Source organism: Sinocyclocheilus anshuiensis, unplaced genomic scaffold, assembly GCF_001515605.1.
Source record: "Sinocyclocheilus anshuiensis isolate Anshui unplaced genomic scaffold, SAMN03320099.WGS_v1.1 scaffold274, whole genome shotgun sequence".
NCBI classification, from domain to species: Eukaryota; Metazoa; Chordata; class Actinopteri; order Cypriniformes; family Cyprinidae; genus Sinocyclocheilus; species Sinocyclocheilus anshuiensis.
Genome location: NW_015547698.1, coordinates 1,349,071 through 1,359,724, shown reverse-complemented (window position 1 = coordinate 1,359,724; position 10,654 = coordinate 1,349,071). Strand labels below are relative to the sequence as shown.

At 37.8% G+C, this 10,654-nt stretch overlaps 1 protein-coding gene across 2 annotated transcripts in view; it reads left to right on the top strand.

The window, feature by feature from the left end:
* Positions 1-1,268: 1,268 nt before the first annotated feature.
* The window catches only part of LOC107703794 (myoglobin-like), a 28,046-nt gene continuing 18,660 nt past the window's right edge, over positions 1,269-10,654 (top strand). For both annotated transcript variants that reach the window (XM_016506514.1, XM_016506513.1), the window contains exon 1: positions 1,269-1,376. The gene's annotated coding sequence lies outside the window, so the exon portion shown is untranslated. The remainder of the gene's footprint in view (positions 1,377-10,654) is intronic.

The following is a 10,654-nucleotide window of genomic DNA, read 5'->3' as shown; positions in this document are numbered from 1 at the left end:
TATATCATTGCTCTTTTGTTGATTTTGATTGCTTCCATTGTCCTCATTTGTAAGTCGCTTTGGATAAAAGTGTCTGCTAAATGGCTAAATGTAAATATAAATGTTTACCTGTGTTTGTTTGCACATGTGATGGTCATTGTTTTGTTTTTCCTGAACGTTTATCCATTCACCCCAAATCAAACTCAGAGATGCCTCATCTGTTTTCCCACTACGTGAACTTGTAGAAGAGCATGAAAAAGGTGGAAGTGAAAATGCTAGAAAATCACTAATGGAAAAACAAGAAAACAAACATCTGGCATGATCTCAAAATGACTGTTATGCAGTAATGCAACTGTTGTGGAATAATACAACGATGGAATCAGAGCATCTCAAATGGCTTCTGTCGCAGAGCCAGTGTGTGTGTGTGTGTGTGTGTGTGTGTGCACTTGGATGGATTAAATGCAGAGCACAAATTCTGAGTATGGTTCACCATACTTGGCCACATGCCACTTCATTTTTTCACTTCACTTTAAAAGCGTGTGACTTTCAGAGCTAGTGACAGTATATTTTTATTTCCTCTTTTCTGCCAGGTTTAGGTTTGGCAGTGGATGCTGATCTTGACCTGTCTTTGAACCAGTCCAAATGGAGAGGAATGGCTTTTCCCTTATCCAAACAAACACACACACACACACACACACACACACACACACACACATATTCTACAACCCTACAAATGCTATCAATACACCTGTCTGGTGACTGCAGCAGACAGACAATGAGTGCTAACACAGATATGGTCAATGACAGGGTTGCACTGCTTTTAATGCCTTATTGTTCATATTTTATATATATAAAGCATGGGATTGAGGTTAAGAGCTGTTTTCCTGTGTTTGTTTGCACGTGTCTTTTTTTTTTCTTTTTCTGAACGTTCATCCATTCACCCCAAATTAAACTCAGAGATGCTTCATCTGTTTCCCCACTACGTGAACTTGTAGAAGAGCATGAAAAAGTGGAATTGAAAATGCTAGAAAAGCACCGATTGAAAAACAAGAAAACAAACTTCTGGCATGATCCCAAAATGACTGTTTAAAGTAAATTTAGCTGTGTGTTGTGCAGCAATGCAACTGTTGTGGAATAATACAGCGATGGAATCAGAGCATCTAAAATGGCTTCTGTCACAGAGCCTGTGTGTGTGTGTGTGTGTGTTTGTATGCTGGTGGGGCAAACGGAGGGGTGGGGGTTAACATTTCAAGAGACGGAGATGGACAGTGGCAGTGACATCACAAGGACGCTGTATACAAGCTGAAAGTGGGGGAAAAGTGAAGATCTGAGCTCATTTGAGGAGTTTTCCAAACCCGCAACCAGTCACACGATCTTCGGAGAGGACGCAGATATCGGTAAGGAGCTTGACTGGACTTTCTATTGCTTTGTGAAAAAGTTAAGATACAAATTATTGCCAGCAGACTGTACCTGTCATTCTTAGATATTATTTTAATACTTTAAATGTTTGTAATAGCAACAAAATTAATTTATATATGATTTCATTTTAAAAAATCATTAAAAAAATCATTTGTAGTAGAATTTGTTTGAGATGGGTAAACTAGTACATACAAAAAAAATTAAACTTAAAAGTGAAATCATAGTTTTCAAGAAGAATGCATTGAGACTGGGTGAAATAGTAAAATAACTTCAGATTAAAAAGTTTAGAATTAAACTCAAGAGAGGGCACTCGCCGAAGATGGCTGCTTAATCTGTTAGCTCCGTGCCAGTTCCCTTCCCCCCCCCATTCTCTTTCGGTTAAATTGACTTAAAATACTCAAAGTTTATTGTTCAAACAACGTCCGAGACCAAAGAAGCACGAGATTTTCTGCTTTTCACGCCTTCTCGGCCTTCCAGAAATGCAAAGAAAAAACAAGCCGAGACGGAGGAGGCCTCGTCAGATCAAACCGACGCCATTTTGACCGAAATTCGCTTGCTAGGAACCAGTTTGGGCAATATTGACGGCAGATTGAGTGCAATCGACAGTATTTCTACCTCAGTTACCTCAATACAGGAAGCCCTTTCTAATTTATCCGGCAGAGTGGCGTCAAACGAGTCGCGCTTAACCGAGGCTGAAGATGGCATGCTAATGCACGATAGAAGAATCACGTCTCAGGACAAAGAATTAGCATTACTTCGAGCCAAAGTAGACGACCTGGAGAATCGAGGCAGGCGTAAAAACCTGAGACTCGTCGGCCTCCCTGAGAAAGCTGAAGGCTCTGAACCTATCGCGCAATTTCTCACCAGGGTGTTGCCGTATGGAAAGCCTTTGTAACATTTAATCTATAAGCCGTACTAGTATCTATTTTCATGGTACTAGTACTTATTTTTTAGATACTAGTATCTTTTCCATTAAGTACTAGTACTTATTCATTAGGTACTAGTGCTTATTCTTTAGCTACTAGTGCTTATTCTTTAGGTACTAGTGTTTATTCTTTAGGTACTAGTGTATTTTGTAAAGTTACTAGTACTTATTCATTAGATACTAGTACTTAATCATTAGATACTAGTACTTATTCCAATAGTGACTAGTATTTAATTATACTCTTCTTGTTAAGAAAAAATAGAACTAGTACTTATTTTTTAGTTACTAGTAACTTTTTAGACCAGCGATATCCTGAACTTAATAGATACTAGTACTTTTTAAATTAGCATTTCTGCCCAGTATGGTAATCGTATGTTGAATATTAATGAGCCAGCAACATATAGGAGAGAAATTAGACAAGAAACAGAAACAAGGAGATTGATGTACTTTTTTTGAGGAAACCACATAGAAAAGAATCAATTATTTGTACACAAGCACATAGAAAACTTATTTTTGTCAGTTTTGTAAACACTGTAATTTCGTTAACGTAGTAGCCTAATGTGTTTGTTGGTCATCGAAGATTTTATCTATTCATGAACAGCTTGTAACACTCCAAAGAGAAAGGAAAACTTGAAATCGCATCATATAACCCCTTTAATGTAATTTCTTGTTAATTCATAATCGTCGCTGGAGGGCGCCCTCGTGCAGAAACTCCACAAGTGAGACTCACTGATGAGGAAATTCAGCTTTTGCTGTAGATGTAGCCTAGTAGCTGAATAACATGCAGATAGACGTTTTACTGATGAAACATGAAGAAAATAAACAATGACTGTGACAACATATGGTTTTATCTGTGCTCTTCAAGCCATCTCGGGTATTTTTATAAGAAAGTTTAAAATGCAATGCTAATTGATAAAGCCTTTATCACTGTATAGAATGATATAAATTGGCATGATTTCTGCCTCATTCTTTTTAATGAAACCATGTCAGATTACAATAATAAGTTATTTCAAAGACTCGACTGATGTTGTGAAGTGAATTTGGACTAAAACATATCATTATACTTTTGTTGGAAAACAGGTTTGTAATCTTGTGTTTTCATGGAAACCCAATTAGCAAGATAGGCTAACATTCAAAGCCAGTTAGCCTTACTTAACAATCAAATTATTTCTGCATATTAATGTATTGTATTACCAGGTGGACTCTGATTGGACGGTGGAGATGTACTCATGTTTATGTAATGATCTGTTTAAATGAAGATATCTCCAAATACATTCTCACTAGTTCTTTATGAGGTTGAAGATATCGCCAAATGAACAAGGAGACGTAGTTATTCTGTTTTTGATATAATCTTTTAATTTCTGACTAGTAATTATTGCAATATTGACTAGTATATATTTAAATATTACTAGTAAGCATTCATTAGATACTAGTACTTATTCATTAGATACTAGTACCTATTTAATAGATACTAGTAGTTATTCATTAGGTACTAGTACTTATTTATTAGACACTAGTATCTTTTGTAATTACTACTAGTAACAATTCTTATCTTACTAGTCAGATCTGCTTTTTTACTTGTCTTATGTTATGACTAGTCCAAATGGCTACAGTAGAGTTCAATTAAAAAATGTACTAGTAAAATAAAAAATCTTACTAGTAACATTTCGAATAAGTACTAGTATCTAATAAATTTGTACTAGTATCTATTTAATAAGTATCTATTTAATAGGTACTAGTATCTAATGAATGAGTACTAGCTTCTAATAAATAAGCACTAGTACCTAATGAATAAGTACTAGTATCTAATAAATAAGTACTAGTATCTAAAAAATAAGTACTAGTATCTAATGGACAAGTACTAGTATCTAATAATACGTACTAGTACCTGATGAATAAGTACTAGTGTCTATTTAATAGGTACTAGTATCTAGTGAATGAGTACTAGTATCTAAAAAATATGTACTAGTACCTAATGAATAACTACTAGTGCATAAAAATTAAGTACTAGTCACTAGTGGAATACATACTAGTCAAAACTGAATAGTTGATATCTCAATGATGGATCCCCATAGAAGTCAATGGCAAAAATTTAATTTTTTTTACTAGTAACAATATAATAGTTACTAGTCACTATTGAAATAAGTACTAGTATCTATTGAATAATTACTAGTATCTAATGAATAAATACTAGTATCAAATAAATAAGTACTATCTAATAAATAAGTACTAGTATTTAATCAATAAGTACACTGTAAAATCTAATTAGTTGGGCTTACTTAAAAAAAGATGAATAAATTATGCAGTTGCTTTGTTTTACAGATGTTGATTTTATTTGCCAATTTCATTTGCTGTCTTGTGTCAGTAGTAGCACAACAAAAAGAGCAAATAAAATGGTTATTGTTACAATTAATACAAATAAATGAAATTGAATTGTTACCATTGTTGTGATTCATGTGCTGAATGTTTAAGTCTGTGTGTTACTTTAGCATATTATCACACACTATTTAAGGATTATATAAACCCAAATAAAAGCATCTCATGGTATTTATGAAAAATTTAATTTGATAAAGTTTTTGAATAAACACACACAATAAATGCACTAATGCTTTAATTAGAAGACGTCACTTTCTAAAAGCAACCTGTTTATTACTTTTCTTCTTTTGAAGTCAAATAACTCTGACTTCATGATGCAGTGCTGCATTAACAGAAAGAAAATTATAGCGATGTAAACCAAGTTCTTCTTCTGTTGTTATGTTGCACATTAGCAACATATTAGTGCAGGCTGCCTCTCACTGCTTTATTAATGTCATTGGTTCCTTTGTGGCTACTTGAATATTTTAAGTAAGTGTCACTCAAAACAGTAAGTAAATTGTTTTATTTGCCTTGAAAGTAGCTGTAACTTAATAAAACCTAGTAAGTATAACAACTAAGTAAAGGTAACTAACTAAATCTAAGTAAGGTAAACTATTGGATTTTACAGTGTAGTAACATTAAATTAGATACTAGTGCAGTCTATAGATTAAATGTTAAAACGGCTCGCCATAGTTGCCGAAATGGCTGGACTTTACATCTGATCCACATTTTGAGATTGAAAGAGCCCATAGATCTCTCGGCCCTGTCCCTGGAACAAACCGCGCTCCACGAAGTGTGTTGATCCGTTACGTTATGCGCATTAGGAGTCGATACTGCAAGCAGCGCGGAAAAAACGCAACACCAGTCACGAAGGGACTCAGCTGCGCTTCTTCCAAGACGTCTCCGCCGAGGTGCTGAAGAAACGTCGGGAGTTCGACGATGTCAGGAAAATACTGTCTGCCTATTGTATTGCATGTTCAGAGGCTTTGCCTATCCTGCTAAACTTCGTTGCCTTCACGGAACTCAGATACATCTTTTTTCCTCTCCAGCGGGCGTCACGGAGTTTCTGAAAGCTTTGGAAGATAAGTAATGTTCGAAGATTGCAACAGACACAAGCAGGGGCTCGAGCCCCGAATGTTTTGTCCTTAAGTCCCAGGAATTTTGCCAAGGAGTTCAGAGGAAATGTGAGAAAATGAGAAATGAAGTAAATGTTGATCGTTTTAGTTGGCCACTGTCAGTAAGCGATTTTGACTGACATCTCTCTCCACTCACTCACTCACTCACTCACTCACTCACTCACTCACTCACTCACTCACTCACTCACTCACTCACTCACTCACTCACTCACTCACTCACTCACTCACTCACTCACTCACTCACTCACTCACTCACTCACTCACTCACTCACTCACTCACTCACTCACTCACTCACTCACTCACTCACTCACTCACTCACTCACTCACTCACTCACTCACTCACTCACTCACTCACTCACTCACTCACTCACTCACTCACTCACTCACTCACTCACTCACTCACTCACTCACTCACTCACTCACTCACTCACTCACTCACTCACTCACTCACTCACTCACTCACTCACTCACTCACTCACTCACTCACTCACTCACTCACTCACTCACTCACTCACTCACTCACTCACTCACTCACTCACTCACTCACTCACTCACTCACTCACTCACTCACTCACTCACTCACTCACTCACTCACTCACTCACTCACTCACTCACTCACTCACTCACTCACTCACTCACTCACTCACTCACTCACTCACTCACTCACTCACTCACTCACTCACTCACTCACTCACTCACTCACTCACTCACTCACTCACTCACTCACTCACTCATTCACTCATTCACTCACTCACTCACTCACTCACTCATTCACCATGCGACTTAATCCTAAACTATTTTACAGCCCTTGAGCGTGACAACAATAAAAAAAAAACGGTCAGAAAACAACGGTCAGTGTAGCACAGAATGGACGACAGATCAAGGCAATGGCGACTCAAAAAAAGAATCAAACGACTATTCTTTATTTTTGGCAGAACACGAAGAAAGGTACCTTTTAGCTTTTTCAAACTATCCATACAAAACACACACTCACACGCATATTCAAATAATAATATATTCTACAAGCATAAACTCGTATATTGAAAAACATCTCAAATTAAATTTTGCCCTCTGGTCCTGTTCACGTATGGGTCACAATTACACTGTTAGCTGGTCAAACCAGACCAAAACCGAAGTGGAATAAAGCAGCGGTTTTCAAAGTGTGGTGGCGCAAGAGCATAAGAGGGGAGACGTGCAGTCTGCGTGATAAAAAAAGAGAAACATTTATGAATTAATGGTATAAATTAATTATTTCCCTATGTCATTGTAGTGACAGCGAGGAGGATTACTTGTCTGTGAAAAGACAGAAATCACAGTCTGAGCGCAAATATGCACATACTGTATGCTTCTGAACCCATTCGGTGGTCGGCCCATACAACGACTGGCTGGTGCAATCCGAGATGTGTGCTTGCTCTCTCTCCTCATACAAACACGATACGATGAAACGACACGACCGCTGCCGCACAATGTACTGTCTGTGTCTTGCGGATACATTATAATATATACATTACCATTTATTCTAGGGTCGATGTATATATATGTATGTATAAATTAATACTTTTATTCAACAATGTTGCATTAAATCGATTTAAGTGACAGTTCAAACATACTTTTATTCGGTTTTGCATTTGGATATATATTTTAGACACTATCAAAGACTACATAAATACATACAAACAAATAAATAAATACATAAATAAATGGATAAATATATACATACATACAGAGTATTTTTTTAAATTTTTTTTTAAAGGATTATTTCTTTATTAACTTTATTTCACACTTTCCAGATGGCAGTGGCAGCAGTGGCATAGATGGCATTAGAGATGAGCTGCAACAGGATCAGTTAGAATTGGACACTGGTACAGTGTGTGTGTGTGTGTGTGTAAAGTTTCGTTTATTTTAATATTTTAAAGTTGGACTATCTTAAACTATGCGTAATATATCATTTTTTGTTGTTGTCAGAAATTAGCTGCATAATGAATGCATTATTCTCTGTATTTTACTTTTGTATTGCAGATGAGTTAGAGAGAGCAGGCAAGCAGCTAGGCATAGAAGGCAGTGAGAAAGAAGATGATTTAGGGACTTTGGAATCAGGACCAAAACAAGTTAATCTCAAAAATGATCCAGTCACCAGATTTGGTCTACAAAAAAGATCCTTTCAGCAAAGATGGTTTGACTCTTTTGAATGGCTGGAGTACTCTGTTAACAGAGATGCCACATTCTGCTATGCTTGCAGGATACATGGAAAGCATCCAGCACGAAATAATAAAGATTCTCTGATCAACACTGGAGGCTTTTCAAACTGGAAACGAGCTCTGGACAGTTTCAGAGAGCATGAAGCAAGTTTAGGGCACAAGGCTTCAGTGCTTGCTTGGAAGAATTATAAAGCCAGTTTAATAGAAGGCAGTGTTGTTGAGAAAATGAATGTGGCACAAATTGGTGACTGTTGACAGACGCGAATATTTGTGCAGAATTGTTGCTGTGACCAGCTTTCTTGGGAAGCAAGGTATTTCTTTTCGTGGACATGAAGAAGCAGAGTCTAGTGGAAATCAGGGGAACTTTTTGGAGTTAATGAAACTCCTGGAGCAATTTGATCCCTTCCTTCAAAGCTACAAACCACCTTCAAATGCTACTTATCTCTGTCCATCTTCGCAAAATGAGATGATTGAGTGCTGTGCAGAAGAAATAGCTACCTGCATAGTTGAAGAGGTGAAAAAATCAAAAATGTTTGCAGTTATGGCCGATGAAGCAAGGGATGGCCATGTTGAGCAGCTTGCTGTATGTGTACGTTATGTCACAGCTAAAGGCACAGTAAAAGAGCACTTCATTGAACTGTCCAGCCTCAACAGTTTCAATGCAGAGTCAATCACTGATGCAATTGAACGTGTGCTAAAATCGAAAGGTTTGAATGATGTCCTCTGTGTGGCTCAAACCTATGATGGGGCTTCAGTAATGAAAGGTGAAGTTGGTGGAGTTCAAGCTCGTTTCCGCGAGAAGCACCCTGAAGCAGTTTACGTGCATTGTTATGCCCATGAACTGAATTTGGTACTTTGTCACACTTGTAGGGCTGTACCAGAGGCAGATGACTTTTTTGAAACATTAGGGAATGTGTATTCCTTCTTTAGTGCATCAATGGTCAATCATCAAGCATTTCATGACACACAGAAACAACTAGGTTTAGAGAACAGTGAATTTGTCCAGCTCTCTAAAACTAGATGGGAATGCCAGCTCAACTCAGTCAAAGCTGTGCTTGAAAATCTGCCTGCCGTGTTAAGATGCCTGGAAAAAGTTGCTACACCCATAGCAATTGGGCTGCTGTCAAAACTGTCCAGGTTTTCTAGTGTGTACATGCTTGTAATGTTCAAGAGTTTGCTATCTGCTACAGAGGGGCTCCATAAGTATCTCCAGAAAGAATCTGTGGACCTGGCACAAGCAACACTCTACAAAGACGCTGTTCTTGAAACACTGGCCTTAATGCGGAGCAGTGAAGAAACAGCAGAACAGCTCTACAAGGAGACAAAAATAATTTGCGAGTCCAATAACATCTCAGAGATCCTGTCTGGTCCCCGCCGTAAGCAGAGGCGGATGGATGATTACGCAGTGGATTCCACTTTGGGCACTAGGGCTCCATGTGATACTGGCAACCAACTTAAACATCATCTTTTGTATCCATGTCTTGACCGCATGATAAGTGAGCTGAGCAACAGATTTTCTGGTGTTGGGGAAAAGCTCATGAAGGGCATTCAAGCTTGCAATCCAGCAGCTGATGACTTTCTTAGTGAGGAATCTCTAAACCTCATTGCAACACATTACAAAATCCAACTTTGTAAAGAGGAAATTCTAGTAGCGAAACAGTTCCTGGCAAAAAAGAAGAAAGAGGGTGCTGTCTCTGACATGGCCAGTGCTTACAAACTTCTTGATCCCGACATGTTTCCTACCCTGAGCTTGGTTTTTCAAGCAGCTCTTACAATACCGGTCAGCAGTTCCAGCTGTGAGCGGTCATTTAGTGCATTGCGTCGTCTACATACATGGCTTAGGCGAACAATGGGCCAGAAGAGACTCAACCATTTGGCTGTTCTGTCAATTGAAAAAGGAATTCTCAGCACTATAAATACTAGCATGGTAATTGACCGTTTTGCTCAAGTCAAGTCTCGGAGATACTCTCTGATGATTCCACCCTCAAAGAAATAGAGAACACAGAAAGATAGATTGTAAAGAAGGATAAAAAAGTCACCAAGAGCATGAAGTAGACAAGATACAAGCAGCAAGACAGATGAGAGTTATGAGAGATGAGAGAACAATAAGAGAAGGGAGGAGAGGCTGTAAAAAGAAAGAAAGAATGAGACAGTAGTGCTAGCATAAATGAGAAATGAAATAAGAGGTGCAAGTATAATATAGATGATTGTAAAATAATAATAAAAAAGATGTACATGGCACTGTTTCACACACAAGCTGTTAAAGAGAACATTGTGTGGAGTACCTGTGTGAGAGAGAAAAAGTAATGAATTCAATGAGCACCTTTTTAGTAACAAGACTGTGAAATGATGGGAGGAGTCAGAAAAATGATGGGACTGAATGAAGGTCAGAGATCGCTGATTGTGCTGCACACACACATAAACTTCTTGTCAATGCTTCCCCATGATTTTTATTACAAAATAAAACATAGATACTACATCGCTACATTATATTCTCTAGCAAGGAGGTGATAAAATCGCTGTTTTTGAAGTAATTGTTTGTAGAGAGAGACGCGCAGCGCAGCAAGCAGGTAACTGACACACAACTGTCATCTCTCATTCTCTCTCTCTCTCTCTCTCTCTCTGTCTCTCTCTCTCTCTC